Consider the following 15,707-nt stretch of genomic DNA (forward strand, 5'->3'; position numbering starts at 1 on the left):
CCATGTCGAACCCAGTCTTGCGGTTGGTTCTCTCAATCGTACAGTAATCGTCAGTCAATTTAAGAAGACTATCGACCACGAAGGCCATCGACCGCGATTTTCAGCAAACCAATGATTTGGTTTCTGCCAAGCGCCGTCTACGTTTCACGGAACTTGCAGAAGTATCTGGATTTCAACCGAAGTACTGAACAGCTATACAGCTGAAGGAATGGAACTTCCTGGCAGATTGAAACTGTATGCTGGACAGAGACTCGAATTCGGGACCTTAGCACACGCCGCTGAAGAGTGAAACTTTCATTCTAGGTTAAGGTGCACTTGAACCTCGTTTTGTGACCGAAGAGCAGAAGAAACAGCGAGAGGACATTTGCAAGGAAATACTTGAACAAACTGACAATGACGAAACAATCATACAAGGATCATCGCAGGAGACATGTGATGATTTTCGTACTACGACAATGGGGTAGAAGACGAGTCGTCCAGGTTGGTTGGCAATGGTTGGTTGGCAATGGTTGGCTGGCAAGCTCAAAGGAGGACTACAGATCTCATCTGCTATCAAAGGGATATATGCAAGTCTTCCCAATATATGGAAATGGTGCCTCTGGTATTTATACCTCTACCTCTACGTGGCAAACGGTACTTTTTATCGCGCTGTATGTTGCAGTTTATTTTCATTCTATACGTGGATGGAATGTGGGTTGAATGACTGTTCCCCTCTGTTCGTGCCTCAAGGTTAAACATTCACCTGATTTTAGTATGCAAGTGATTTGAAAACAAAATTAGCAATAAGAGTTGTTGCATTACACTGCAATAATTCTGATCACACAGCTCTGCCAGTTGGCGGGTTTTGTAGCAAAATCAGACGACTGTCCCTATCTTTTTACCGAGATTGTACACGAAGTGACGTTTTCTTGTTTCCAAAATTAAATGTTCAAGTGTGTGTTAATTCCTAAGGGATCAAACTACTGAGGTGATCGGTCCCTAGACTTACACACTACTTAAACCAACTTATGCTAAGAGCAACACACACATACCCATGCCCGAGGAAGGACTCAAAACTCCGACGGGAGGGGCCGCGCAATCAGTGACATGGCGCCCTAACCCACGCGGCCACTCCGCGCTGCTCCAAAATTAAAATCAGTACTGAAAGCCTCTGCTGACAATAAGGAAAATGAAATGGTAATTAAATTAAGACCCTTAGCTGTCGTCAGGCGTTGATATACATCAACGGGGACAGTTGAGAATGTGTGCGCCGACCGGGACCCGAACCCGGGATCTCCTGCTTACATGGCAAACGCTATAACCCTCTGAGCCACCGAGGGCACAGAGGATAGTGCCACTGCAGGGATTTATCCCTTGCACGCTCCCCGTGAGACCCACATTTCCAACTTAATGTCCACTCACTAAATTCGTAGTGACCCAGCCCGTTACACTCATTACTCGCGGCGGACAATCTTACCGAGTCCCGTAAGAGTTCGGGCAATGCTTGTCCATCCAGCACAGCAGAAGGAGGTCAATGGCCGGTTAGCCTTAACTACATGAAGATGGTATCTGTTCTTTCGGACATGTCCTAAAGAACAGATACCATCTTCATATAAGGGAAATGAGTCACTGGCATTCTAGTTTACCCTACTTTTAGTTTATTAATGACAGTAGGCATTGTTCCATTGAAAAAAGTGTTTTTGCACAAAAAATACACTTTCTAAGTATTATTACAATCTTTTTACTGGCTAACAAATGTTCAAATGTGTGATAAATCTTATGGGACCTAACTGCTAAGGTCATCAGTCCCTAAGCTTACACACTACTTAACCTATATTATCCTAAGGACAAACCCACACACCCATGCCCGAGGGAGGACTCGAACCTCCGCCGGGACCAGCCACACAGTCCTTGACTGCAGCGCCTGAGAGCGCTCGGCTAATCCCGCGCCGCTATTGACTAACAGGACGAACCCCTGACTACGAATCCATTCTATGAAATCCGCATATCAGCAGCATTTTCACTATGTATTGAAACTACTTGGTTACCGTTACTGGCTAAATATTGAAGTCACACACACGCATATACAGGGTGTTACAGAAAGGTACGGCCAAACTTTCAGGAAACATTCCTCACACACAAATAAAGAAAAGATGTTACGTGGACATGTGTCCGGAAACGCTTAATTTCCATGTTAGAGCTCATTTAAGTTTCGTCAGTTTGTACTGTACTTCCTCGATTCACCGCCGTGATTTCATACGGGATACTCTACCTGTGCTGCTGGAACATATGCCTTTACAAGTACGACACAACATGTGGGTCATGCACGATGGAGCGCCTGCACATTTCAGTCGAAGTGTTCGTACGCTTCTCAACAACAGATTCGGTGACCGATGGATTGGTAGAGGCGAACCAATTCCATGGCCTCCACGCTCTCCTGACCTCAACCCTCTTGACTTTCATTTATGGGGGCATTTGAAAGCTCTTGCCTACGCAACCCCGGTACCAAATGTAGAGACTCTTCGTGCTCGTATTGTGGACGGCTGCGATACAATACGCCATTCTCCAGGGCTGCATCAGCGCATCAGGGATTCCATGCGACGGAGGGTGGATGCATGTATCCTCGCTAACGGAGGACATTTTGAACATTTCCTGTAACAGTTTTTGAAGTCACGCTGGTACGTTCTGTTGCTGTGTGTTTCCATTCCATGATTAATGCGATTTGAAGAGAAGTAATAAAATGAGCTCTAACATGGAAAGTAAGCGTTTCCAGACACATGTCCACATAACATCTTTTCTTTCTTTGTGTGTGAGGAATGTTTCCTGAAAGTTTGGCCGCACCTTTTTGTAACACCATATATATGCGTGTGTGTGTGTATTTCCTCAGCATTTAGCCAGTAACGGTGACAGAGTAGTCTCGCTTCATCCTAATCGTAGCCAGACAAAACACAGCCAAGCAGCAGGTAAACACGCACTGTTGATACTCAGCTTCAGTTGCAGACAACAAGTGCTTGGCTAAAGTGAAATTCCGCCTGACTCTCGTCTTCTCCACCCAACGCGCACACGCACACGCACACACACACACACACACACACACACACACACACACAAAGCGCCTGCCATCCCCGCTGAAGGGGACACCCTGTTTTTCGTCTCAATTCAATTAATTTGGCCGCTGCAGCCTATTTCGGCCGGCAGCGGCTGCAGGAGCAGGCGCGCACCCCTCGGGCCGCCAGCCTTGGTACGGCTCCAAGCGCTGGCTGGCACGGGCTGAGGCGGTTCTGCCCCCACCACCGTCGCCACCGCCATTAATCATGGCGCGGGAGAACGCCGGCTCTAATGACCCCGGCTGGCGACCGACAGATGTAATTTTGGATAAGTTCCGGCGCTTTTTTCTTATTTTTTATTATTAGGTCGCGCTGCTGGTATGCGGGCCCGTTCGCAGCACCGCTGGACGCTACCCGACGCAGCTCTCTTCCACAATAGCTCTCCGAACCCGATACACACCAGCGCGCTACCAGCCACCTCCAAGTGGGCTGTTGGCAGTACAGTTTAGAGGGTTGAACAGGCACTAATACGGGGTGGGGCAAATAAAAGTGGTCCGGGTGTTAGACGTGAATGTATGCATATAACCACACCCCATGACGCGTATACCACGTGTAGGCCCGCCAGGTCATCCACACCGGTTCAGAACGCAGTATGTACTGTGTCAACATGAGTGAAGCAGTGCAAAGGGGACGATGGTACTCACAGTGGAGCAGCGGGCGTTAGTTTTGGATAGTTACGTGACAACAAAATCGTGGAAACAGTGTGGTCAGTTATTTGCTGAGAAGTTTAATGGTATCAAAGTGCCAGGAAAGAGTCACGTACAACGCTTAACACGAAAATGGTTTTCTGCTGCTCAAAAAAGAATTGGCACACTGTACGACGTTTGTTATTGTGCATGAGAGACAGCACCGCACGTAGCATATTTCTGCAATTGGAGTTCACAAACGGTTCAGTCGCCTGCCTGACGGCCAGTGTAAGGGGGCACTCTCTTGCCACGATGAGTCGAAGCGGAGGGAGCATTTCGTGTCGTTCTGCAAACAAGGCGGTTTTATTGTGTTTTCAGGGTAAAAGTTAGCATGAGATTGGCGAAGAACTTTCTGTTACCAAATGAGATTTTCACTCTGTAGCGGAGTGTGCCCTGATATGAAACTTCCTGGCAGATTTAAACTGTGTGCCGGACCGAGACTCGAAGTCGGGACCTTTGCCTTTCGCGGGCAAGTACTCTACCATCTGAGCTACCCAAGCACGACTCACGACCTGTCCTCACAGCTTTAATTGCACCATTACCTCGTCTCCTACTTTCCATACTCCAGAGTGAAAATCTTATTCTGGAAACATCCCCCAGGCTGTGGCTAAGCCATGTCTCCGCAATATCCTTTCTTCCAGGAGTGCTGAGCTACCCAAGCACGACTCACGACCCGTCCTCACAGCTTTAATTCCACCACTACCTCGTCTCCTACTTTCCAAACTCTAGAGTGAAAATCTCATTCTGGAAACATCCCCCAGGCTGTGGCTAAGCCATGTCTCCGCAATATCCTTTCTTCCAGGAGTGCTAGTTCTGCAAGGTCTGTCACGTTCGGAAAGTAGGAGACGAGGTACTGGTGGAATTAAAGCGGTGAGGACGGGTCGTGAGTCGTGCTTGGGTAGCTTAGATGGTAGAGCACTTGTCCGTGCAAGGCAAAGGTCCCGAGTTCGAGTCTCGGTCTGGCACACAGTTTTAATCTACCAGGAAGTTTCAACTTTCTGTTAATTATACGGCAGTACAAGCAATCATCAAGGCGTTTCAAGAGATTGGTACAACAGACGATAATCGCAGATCAGGACGTGCAAGACTTCTTATAGGTAGGAGCATCGAGGGATTGTTCGTCTTCCGCAAAATAGCCTTTTAACAGTGCAGGGTCATTTGTATCGAACATCCAGTCAGCGTCCAATAATGTCAGTGCTCAGACTATTAGGAATGTTTTGAACCAAGCTGATATTCGTGGCAGTTCTCCCACAAAGAAGCCATCTATTTCGGTAGTTAACTGAAGAAAACGCTCGCTGTACGCCAAAGATTATGCCAATAAATCGACTGAATTTTGGAATACTGTGCTATTTTTTGAGGAGTTCAATGTAACTTGTTTCGATCTGACGGATAGGGAAAAGCGTAGCGCAAAGCAAATATGGAGGTCCAATCACTACGTGGCCTACCCACAAAAAACATGGGGGAGGAAGCATAATGGTTCAGGGATGCATGGCAGCTTCTGGTATTGGTAACTTGGCAATTATTGAAAGAGTCAGGGACCATCGTAAATATCTCAATGTGTTGCGATGCCACTTCCGTAGCAGTGCACAGAAACTGGGTTTTGGTGGCGTCTTTTACTTTCAATAAGATGCTAAACATTTCATTCTGAGAACTCGGTAGTAGTTATTATATAAAGCTCCAAGAAGGGTTTTCACTCCACCATGGAGCCCTGAGATGATTCCGATAGAACATCTTTAGGCACATTTGGATAAAAACGTTCGAAATCGTCTTTCTACAGCAAAGTGGGAGCTCCAGACGGTGGTGTTGGAGTAATAGTCGAAGATCTCACCACATATTACTGGCAACTTGGTTCACTCCGTGCCAAGAACTCGACAAGCTCTCAGCACTACCGACTGTATGCACACTGGCTACAAGAATTGGGTTAAGTTAATTAGACAGACTTTATTTTTGTGTAGGTGTGCCAGTATTTTTTGAGATATAGAACAACTAATTTCTTTTTGTAAACTAATATTTCTATTGTGAGAAACCAATCATATTAGAAGAACCTTATGTATACTACTGCATATTTAAATAAATATAATAATGTCTTGGCATCGCCTTCGTTTGTCTGTAATGTACATATTAATGCCAATAGTTTGTGGTGCCACTGTGCAGGAAACAAAACATAACTTCAGAATAGATTTATAGTTCTGGGAGAAGAAGGAAAAAAATGGCTCTGAGCACTATGCGACTTAACTTCTGAGCTCATCAGTCGCCTAGAACTTAGAACTAATTAAACCTAACTAACCTAAGGACATCACACACATCCATGCCCGAGGCAGGATTCGAACCTGCGACCGTAGTTGTCGCCCGGTTCCAGACTGCAGTGCCTAGAACCGCACGGCCACTCCGGCCGGCAAGAAAGAAAAACTCTGAGGTTCGCCGATGACTTAAAATTCTGTTAGAGAGGGCAAAGGCGTGGAAGGTCTGTGGAATGAAATGAAAAGTGTGCTGGAAAGAGGTTATGAAATGAGCTTCATTACAAGCAGAACAACGGTAGAGGAATGAATTCAAATTAAATCAGTCATGCTCAGGGAATTATATTAAATAATGAGACACTAAAATTAGCAAGATCGTCTTCATTGTTTGCACAGCAAATTAACTGACAATCGCTGACGTAGAGACTATATAAAACGTCGACAGGCACCAGCAAGAAAAGCGTTTCCAAAACAGAGAACCAGGTTAATATCGATTCCAATTTTAAGAACTAGGATCTCTTTTCCCGTAAGTATTTGCCAAGACTATAGCCTTGGACGGAAGGGAAACGTGGATACTAAACAGTCCACACAAGAAAAGAACAGAAGCTTTTGATGTGTCGAGCTACAGATGAGTGCTGCATAGATCGAAAAACTAACGACCAGATTCTAAATAGAATTGGGGAAAAAAGTAATTTGTGCTACAAATTGACCTAAAGGAAAGGATCGCTTTATAACACTCATCCTGACTCATAAAAAAAAACAGCCAATTTCGTATTCGAAAGAAGTGGGACGGGGCAAAAATTGTAGAACGGCTTGCACAAGGGACGCAGATTTGAATAGATTCAAGTCTGCAGTTTTATGTAGAGATGAAGATTCTACAAGGGAGAGCGTTCGGACTCAAAACCACAACAACAATAACAACGAAAACAAAATGGTAACCGAAGAAGAATTCTGCGTTCGGAGCGCAGCATTGTACCGAAATAAAATAGTATTATCAGAAATTCGCAAGATAGGAAACAGGAAGCGTTTGAAACAAGATGCTATCGAATGATGTGAAAAATTATTTGGACAGGTAAACTACGAAATGGAGAAGTACTAAAAAAAATAGGCGAATTGATATGTTTACACATTGGTGTGCAAAACTTAACGACTAAAGCAACTTTCGTATGATGCTTCACTGCCAAGTAACATAGCTCGATGAGACTTGGACCGTATATAGAAATTACTGCTACGAATTGTAACTGAAATAAATACGCAATGAGACGAACAGAAATGACACTTCTTTACAGAAACAATAATGATGCAGACGACACCGCGATTTGTGATGGTAGCGTAGAGATTAGAAAGGGCAGGACAAACCGGAGTGTGTGATCACCGCGGAAGATAGTGTGTGAATGCGTGCTCCACAACGTGGTCACATGCTGGCCACCAGGTTCACCCCGCCAGGGTGGTTGGCAGCTGCTGCATGGTCGCTCTTGCACGTGCGCGAGCTGCAGCGCGTCTCAGCAACGCAGCCCACATGCCCTCAATGGGATTTTGGGCTGTAAATAGGAGGAACGGGCATTGGCCAGTCCTTTCGACGAGTATCTTACCGTCCCAGAAGATCCTCCCCTTGGACTGTTCAATGCGGTCGCGGATTGTCGGCCAGAAAAATTATGTCAGAGCCGAATGCACCCCTGAAAAGACGCACAGGCGGAAGGAGGAAAGTGCCACAGTAACGTTGACTGGTGGGTTTAACGTCTTCAGAGATTGGGAGGTCAGTACGCCCATGAAACACTGAGACCTCCACACAACGTAACAGACCGAACGGGGTATTGCAGTGGCTAGCACACTGAACTCGCATTCGGGAGGATGGCGGTTCAAACACGCGTCCGGCCATCGTGTTTTGGGTTTCCCGTGATTTCCGTAAATCGCTTCAGGCAAGTCCGGGATGGTTCCTTTGAAAGGCCACGGCAGACTTATTTCCCCCTTCCTTCCCTCATCCGTTGTGACTGATGACTTCGCTGTTTGGTCCCCTCGCCCGAATCAACCAGCCAACACCATAACATCTTTGCCACCAAAAGGAATTTCAACAACAGGGCTCCCATCTCTCGCTATATGACGGTACGCTCACCATTGTCCAACACCCGTCTCCTTCACCAGTTAATCAAATTTCATCTCCTCCAGTGCTTAGAACACCTACATCTTCGCTATGTTTCCCGTTAAAGAAATGTTTTATAGCCAAGATGGCGTCCAAAACTATTTTTTTTTATTTACCAGTTTCGACAGGTAACACTGCCGCCCTCAGATCTCCAAAAACATTTTTTATTCTATAACTCCTCTCATTCTACGGCCTTGGAGCAGCAATCATGATATATTTTCAGAACAAGAATCAGACTAGATTGGTTTTTTTTTTCGACTTTTTTCGTTGTACGTCACGTTGCATTGTGCGGTCATTACTCATGTCGCGTTAACATTTCAGTGGCGAATATGTTGCACATTCCAGACAGATTTGTCAAAAATAAAATTACAAACAGCTCAAATGCAACTTGTGGAACTTGACATGTTGACACATGTAGCACCGACAAGCTTCAAAGGAGCGCTACAAGTATAGACGGGCCAAGTTCCACAACGTTCATTTTAGCTGTATTACGTTTTTACTTCTGACAAACAAGTTTGTAACTTATTTTTCGACAAACCTGTGTGGAATGTGCAATATATATTCTCCACTAAAATGTTAACGGGATATGAGTAATGAACGCACAGTGGAACATGACGCAGAAAGTTTCTGAAGATCTGAAGATGGCAGACTTACCTGTAGAAACCGTCAATAAAAATAGTTTTGACGCGATCTTAGCTATAAAAAAATTCTTTAAGGTACATACAGATCGCTCCTCCAAATTTCTCTTTACGAGAAACTGCAATCTCCCATTAACGTGAGCACCAACGCCTTATAATCCTGGAGAACCCTTTCTACTGCGGATCCGTCACCATGTCCCTTCTTCCCTCCGTCTCCAAGCACTCCACATCCTTTTACAACAGAATTCGAGCGCCTTCCTCCCCCCCCCCCCACCCCCACCCCCTCCTTCATTAGACAGTAACTCATACGCGAGGTCTACCCTTCCTAACTATAACCCTAGTAACCCACCCCATTCCAAATAAAGATTCCAATCACGCTTTTCCTTGGCCAGCTGGTACGCTACTCCCAGTACCTGCGTCCAAACTATCGGCCCATTCCCTCAGTGACTTCCCTCATCCTCTTCCATCCAACATCTTCTCCAATAACTCCCACATCCCTATCCCCACGCACATTGTAAGGTGACAATATCCTTGCAAGCCACAGATTCACCTTATATTTTTGATTGGCGCACAAATGATTACAACTCCTAGTTTTCCCATGAAATCAGCGCCCAGTTGACGGAGCTGTTTTATTATGAAAGTGCCGTAAAGAAAAGAAATTGTCCAGATGCGTATTACACTTCACCGACGATCACATGAAAAGTACGTTTTTAGTTGCTTTGTTGTTGTCAACCCCAGCGTGCTGCTAACATTAATAGGACGCGCGGCGTATGTGGACATACCCAAGAAGCGACGCCAGCTGAATGTGGGTCGGATGGCAGCAGTGAAGAATCGACGACGGACGATGTAAGAGCGCGCACAAAAAAACTGATGAATTGGAATATCTAGGCTGGAAGAAAGATGCGAGTATGAAATAATGATATCTGATAAAGTACCTGACATGATTAACCAAAGTGGTGGAATCGGTACTAGTTTTATACGTTAAGAGATGGTGCCAATATAGTTTGTTATTTTACTCTGTACCATTTTCATGAAAATGGACGTCTGAAAAGTGGAATTTGGCTGCATTCAGCCCGCAGCACTCCCCAGTCATCGACGGCTTATGTAAATTGCTTGTAAATAATGATAATAAAGAAAAAACTACTTATGGTAAGTTTTGTGTTTACCCGCCATAAACTGAAGCCTGTAAATCTTGGTGGTTTGTCCTCGTACACGTCAAGCACCGATTGAAAAGAGACATAAGAGCTGAATTTGGCCAATAGTGAGAAGTAATAGTTACAGGCGAAGAGAGAAAATATTGACACTTCAGTGATACCTGTGCAAGAGAAGTAAATGATCTTCATCTCCTTTCTCTGTCACACCATTTCACACTGTCACCACTTTGTTTCGAATTACAGGATCATCTCCAATAACTGCACCGAAAATCTATAAACATCGAAAGATCCTTTCGTTAACTCAGAATGATCCAGGACATGAAACTCGAATGCACGTGCCCTGAAAGACAGAGCACATCGATCAGTATACACACAAAATTTGTTGTGAAGCAAGTTAAATCCAGTGGAATATAACTCTCTTTAAACTGAAAAATGTGTACCAACTTCGATGAATATGCCGCTCTATATCAAACATGTAGTTTCATTTTCATTGTACGCCATCCTTTCCCAGACGTAACTGAATCGGATACAGCGCAGAAAATAAGCCGCAGGTGAATTTTATTTCATCGGCAACGAAGGTTGTAGCTTTATCGTACGATACGATAAAAGATTTATATTTCAGGCAATTTCCATTTACACCACGTTTTGTACACAGCAACTCGCCAGCTAGGTGCGACACAGATGAGATTGTTTACCATAAATTATCTCGTTCACCTACTCTGCGCTGCGACGTGATCACTTTTTTAAATAGAAAACATGAAAATCCGTTAGGGTTTGGCGAGAGAAAATGGAATTTAGTTCATAAATCCTAGCAAATATGAAGTTGTAATTCTTTTGTATAATGTCAATAAGAGTTTAATAAATTTTTGCCCCTATCGATGGATCTGATGGATAAACGAGAGATATGAAAGTGACAAATTTTGTATGGCAGTGCAACTTTGTTTTCACAGGGAAGACTTTGCTTTTTCAGTCAGCTGTAGGTATTTCGAACATTTCAAATAATTATGGGCGAAAACTCTAGAGAGATATGTGGACGCAAGTATAATGCGAAGTGAGTCGCGATTAACTCTAGATATTTTTTTTGCGCGTTTCGACAGAATTCCCAATGTAATGGTTTAACCGTCTGTTCCCATCTGTTTCATTTTGGTTACTCATTCATTGTACTTATCTATTCCAGCGACAACCAAAGTATCGCACCCGACACGATTTCGAAACGGAATGACTCAAATGACGCTGCGAAATAAACGTATTAGCGTTCACCTGCAGTATAAACGTATATTTTTTTAGCTGCCTTACTAGTCTCCAACTTAGGACAATGTTAGCCAAAGTGAGGAGCATAGTACCCAGATTACTCCGATAATAAGTATGACATCTTGTAACAACGTGAACTCATCTTAACAAAGGGAGTAAAGCAATTATCAACTGGATACGTGGCTTCAACACTGCAATGCTTTGTTGGGCAAGATCTTAGAAGATGCTGGATGCTCTAGCTTTATTGGAACCTCAGGTAAGGCTCATTCAGTCAACAGTGGCGGAACTCCGTTCTGCCCACACCTTTGGGTTCGAACTTCTACGTATACTTAGCTAATAACCCAGACAGAATTATGAAATTTACATCAGTCACTTTCACTATGTATGAAGCAACATGTTAAAGCATTAAAAGGCTATTTGGCATACCCTAAATGCCAAAACTTCTTATTTTGTCACTCTTCCTGGAATAAGTTTCTCCGTGCCGTAGCAACTTTCTTCCACAAAGAATAAATCTCAGGGAACACAATGTTCTAAATGAAAATAAACGTCAAAACAGGAAATATTGATTTGAATATCGTCGACTCGACTTTGTGTTCGAGAGGATTTCTTAAAAGTTGCTCATTTATAAGACGAAACTGAGAGGAGGTGATGTATTTGTAAGAAAGTTTTATCTGCAAGAAATAAGTCATGGCCTTGGAATGGTTTAAGTTTAAAACCAGATAACCATTGAACTACTGTCCTTGATGTATAGTTTAGTTAATGCATGAGAAGGGGACTAAAGAAAAAGAACAGGAAGAGTGTAACCAAGCCGTACGCACAGCTCATTCGAAATGCTTAAGGCATAAGGAATTACAGTTTGTAAGATGTAGTAGTGAAATGACAGAATTAATGAAAGAAATCACTTACTGTCATTGACATATTTAACACATAGTCATCGCTACAGCCTCGAAATATAAAACATAATTCACTCTCCATAATGTGATGCGAACAACGGAGAGTACAGTGATTTCGGCAACATGTTGTGGCCACTGCGTAGTGTAAGCATACGTAGTGCAAACTAAGTTGCCAATATGTACTCACCACACAGCAACACATCAGACAACGCCCAACATCGTGTTTCAGCTCGCACTCACCTGCAACACATAGAGATACTGGTTAGAAACTCGGATAAATTAATCTTACAATATACATAAAGTAAGACCTTCGTGTGTACTAAAAATTACAAAACAACATGAACAAAATACATGTTCACAAGGTCACCATTTTTCGACTGTATAAGGTGAAATTCACTGGAAATGCAGATACAAACACCACGAAAGAATTGCAAGTACTGAAGAGATTTCAAATATTAAAGAGATAGACTTGAACCTAAGAATAATAATAAATAATAGCTATGGCACTTCTCTTATTTATTTTTCAGGCACAACGAATACGTTACATGGGACTGACTTTATGTAGGTGACAAGCAAGCCGAGTCGCATAAACAGGCGTCGCTAATATGTGACCATCTTCGGAGTTGCCCTTGTTTCTGATATACCAACTGATGAGACGTAAATCAGATACAGTGAAACAAAGTGAACATTATGATCACATATTCGAGTACGATAACTAGCGGGGGACGAAACCACCAGCGGCCTGAATGAAAATAGTATCAGAATCATAATCAATTTCATCTTCTTCATAAGATACTCTGCTTATTAGCTGATTCCTAACGCCATTGCTGTCTCCACCTGACCCTGGTACAGACCAAGTCGTTCGGAGTCTGGTATCTTCCTGTTTTAATTTCATCCAGCAACGTTATTCTTTTCTTTCGCCTTTACTTCCGTCCTTCCACTGTAGCTTCGAAAGCTGCTGTTAGAAATCCTTTTCCTTGCAATTTATGTCTGATCCAACCTACTGCCCTTTTCTTAACGAGGCGTAGGAGAGTTCTTTTTTCCCGTACCCTTTCCAGTACTTAGCTATTTCTCACTTTATCGATCTATTTTTTTTCCGTTCTCCTCCAAAGTCACACTTAGAATTTTTAATTTTCTCTCTTTTTTCTTTGTCTAGTTTTCATAGCTGTACGTGGAAACACTCCATTTGATCGACGTTTTTCTTATCTCAACCCCCGTTTGCTGCATAACTGACATTCGCAGGGACATTATTAAGAAAATGAAATTCATCTGCGAAAGACGTGGCAGACATTGTTGGACCGATTCCTGAGTATTTTCTCACTTGTAGGGGATCCCTAGCAAGTAGGATTTATAGATGAGAAAGACAATAGGATGTAGGTTGCAGTAAGTACTGGGAGATGAAGAAGCTTGCACAGAATAGAGTAGCACGGGGAGCTGCATCAAACCAGTCTCAGGACTGAAGACCACAACAACAATATCCAACACAGAGAGGCTCATTTCGTAACGGGATAGTTAACTCGGCGGCAGAACGTTACGAAGTTGCTCAACGAACCAGTGGCAAAAGATACAAGACAGGCACTGTGCATCACGGAGAAGTTTACTACTGAAATCCGAGAGAGTATGCCCCAGGAAGAGGCGGACAACGTGTAACTTCCTCACACATACACCTCGCAAAATGCTCACGTCGAGAAAATTAGACGTCATACAACTTTGCCGACATACATTTCTCCCCACGCGCCAGTCGTGAAAAAAAGAAACAGTACAAATAGTAAAAAGGGTTAGGCGGATCCGGCCGCTGGTGGCCGAGCGGTTCTAGGCGCTTCAGTCCGGAACCGCACGACTGCTACGGTCGCAGGTTCGCATCCTGCCTCGGGCATGGATGTGTGTGATATCCTTAGGTTAGTTAGTTTTAAATAGTTCTAAGTTCAAGGGACTGATGACCTCAGATGTTAAGTCCTATAGTGCTCAGAGCCATCTGAACCATTTTTTGGTTAGGCGGAAGCGGGTTGGGACTGGGAGGTAGGGGGTGGATAGTTGCACCACAAGTAGGGCAGTGGCGGCTAATATGGGCCGGCACGTAATATGGGCCAGTTGGTGTTTCTCTGGTTTGCCACAAAACTGAAAACGCGACATGCAGCGCTTGGAATAAAGCGCAGTCATCCCTCCGCCATTTGCTAAAATTTCAGCGGAGTAGCTTCCGAGTTTGCGTCGCAAGAAAATATGAATTTCTTTTGAGTGTCGACGCAGGTGAATGGTGTAGCTTTTAGCAAAAGTTTACACGTTTAAATTAATATTATCGTTCTACTATTTTTATATTTGGCAACGGCTTTGCCGCGGTGGTTAGACCGGTTCCCGTGAGATCACCGAAGTTAAGCACTGTCGGACGTGGTCGGCACTTGGGTGGATCACAATCCAGACCGCCATTCGCTGTTGCCATTTTTCGGGGTGCACTCAGCCTCGTGATGCCAATTGAGGAGCTACTCGACCGAATAGTAGCGGTTTTGGTCAAGAATACCATCATAACGACCGGGAGAGCGGTGTGCTGACCCCACGCCCCTCCTATACGCATCCTCCTCTGAGGATGACACTGCGGTCGGATGGTCCCGGTAGGCCACTCGCGGCCTGAAGACAGAGTGCTTTTTTTACTATTTATATTTCCGTTCTCTGTAGCAGATTCTATCGTAATGATGGAAGTCCGCTCCCTCAAGTCGGTTTTTGTTTCTGCCATATTTAGATATGCTGTGCCAATCAGGTAGTAGGGACTGCACCAAAGTCGGGTGGTATGGGGCTTGGAAGTAATTTTTTTTTCTTTCTTTCTAGGGTACGACACCAACATAGAAGAAGAAGCGACCCGGTGAGCATCGCGAGGATTGGTCGGAGACTCCAACGAAGTTCTGAAGGTGAAATGACACGAACGGCTGCTGCCGATCGTTTTAATGTTCGTAGAACTACACTGAAAACGAGATAACAGACATTTAAAGTAATAACAGCCCTCAGTCACAAAAATGAAGTCTTTTTGACCTAGTTTTCGGCCACTACTAACCTAGGGCTAAAAGACTTCATTTTTCTACCGAGGGCTGTTATTGCTTTAATTTTACTTCGTAACGCTCGCTGACAATGTGCCCATGATTACAGACACCTATGATACCTCAGACGGGATTTTTCAGACCAACATTGGAAGAAAATCTCGAATAAGTCCTTGCAGCACACAAGAGATATTAGCACTGACAAGGGAACCTCCCCATGGCACCCCCCACAGATTTAGTTATAAGTTGGCACAGTGGATAAGCCTTGAAAAACTGAACACAGATCACTCGAGGAAACGGGAAGAAGTTGTGTGGAACTATGAAAAAAATAAGCTAAATATACAAACTGAGTAGTCCATGTGAAGGACATGCAACATCAAGGATAATGTAAGCTCAGAAGCGCCGTGGTCCCGTGGTTAGCGTGAGCAGCTGTCGAACGAGAGGTCGTTGTTTCAAGTCTTCCTTGGAGTGAAAAGTTTAATTTTTTATTTTCAGACAGTTATTATCTGTCCGTCCGATGCGAGTGATGGGAGTGATTATTACATCCACAAGAAAACCTAAATCGGGCAAGGTAGAAGAATCTTTTTACCCATTCG

The sequence above is a fragment of the Schistocerca piceifrons genome, chromosome 1 (genome assembly GCF_021461385.2).
Source record: "Schistocerca piceifrons isolate TAMUIC-IGC-003096 chromosome 1, iqSchPice1.1, whole genome shotgun sequence".
NCBI classification, from domain to species: Eukaryota; Metazoa; Arthropoda; class Insecta; order Orthoptera; family Acrididae; genus Schistocerca; species Schistocerca piceifrons.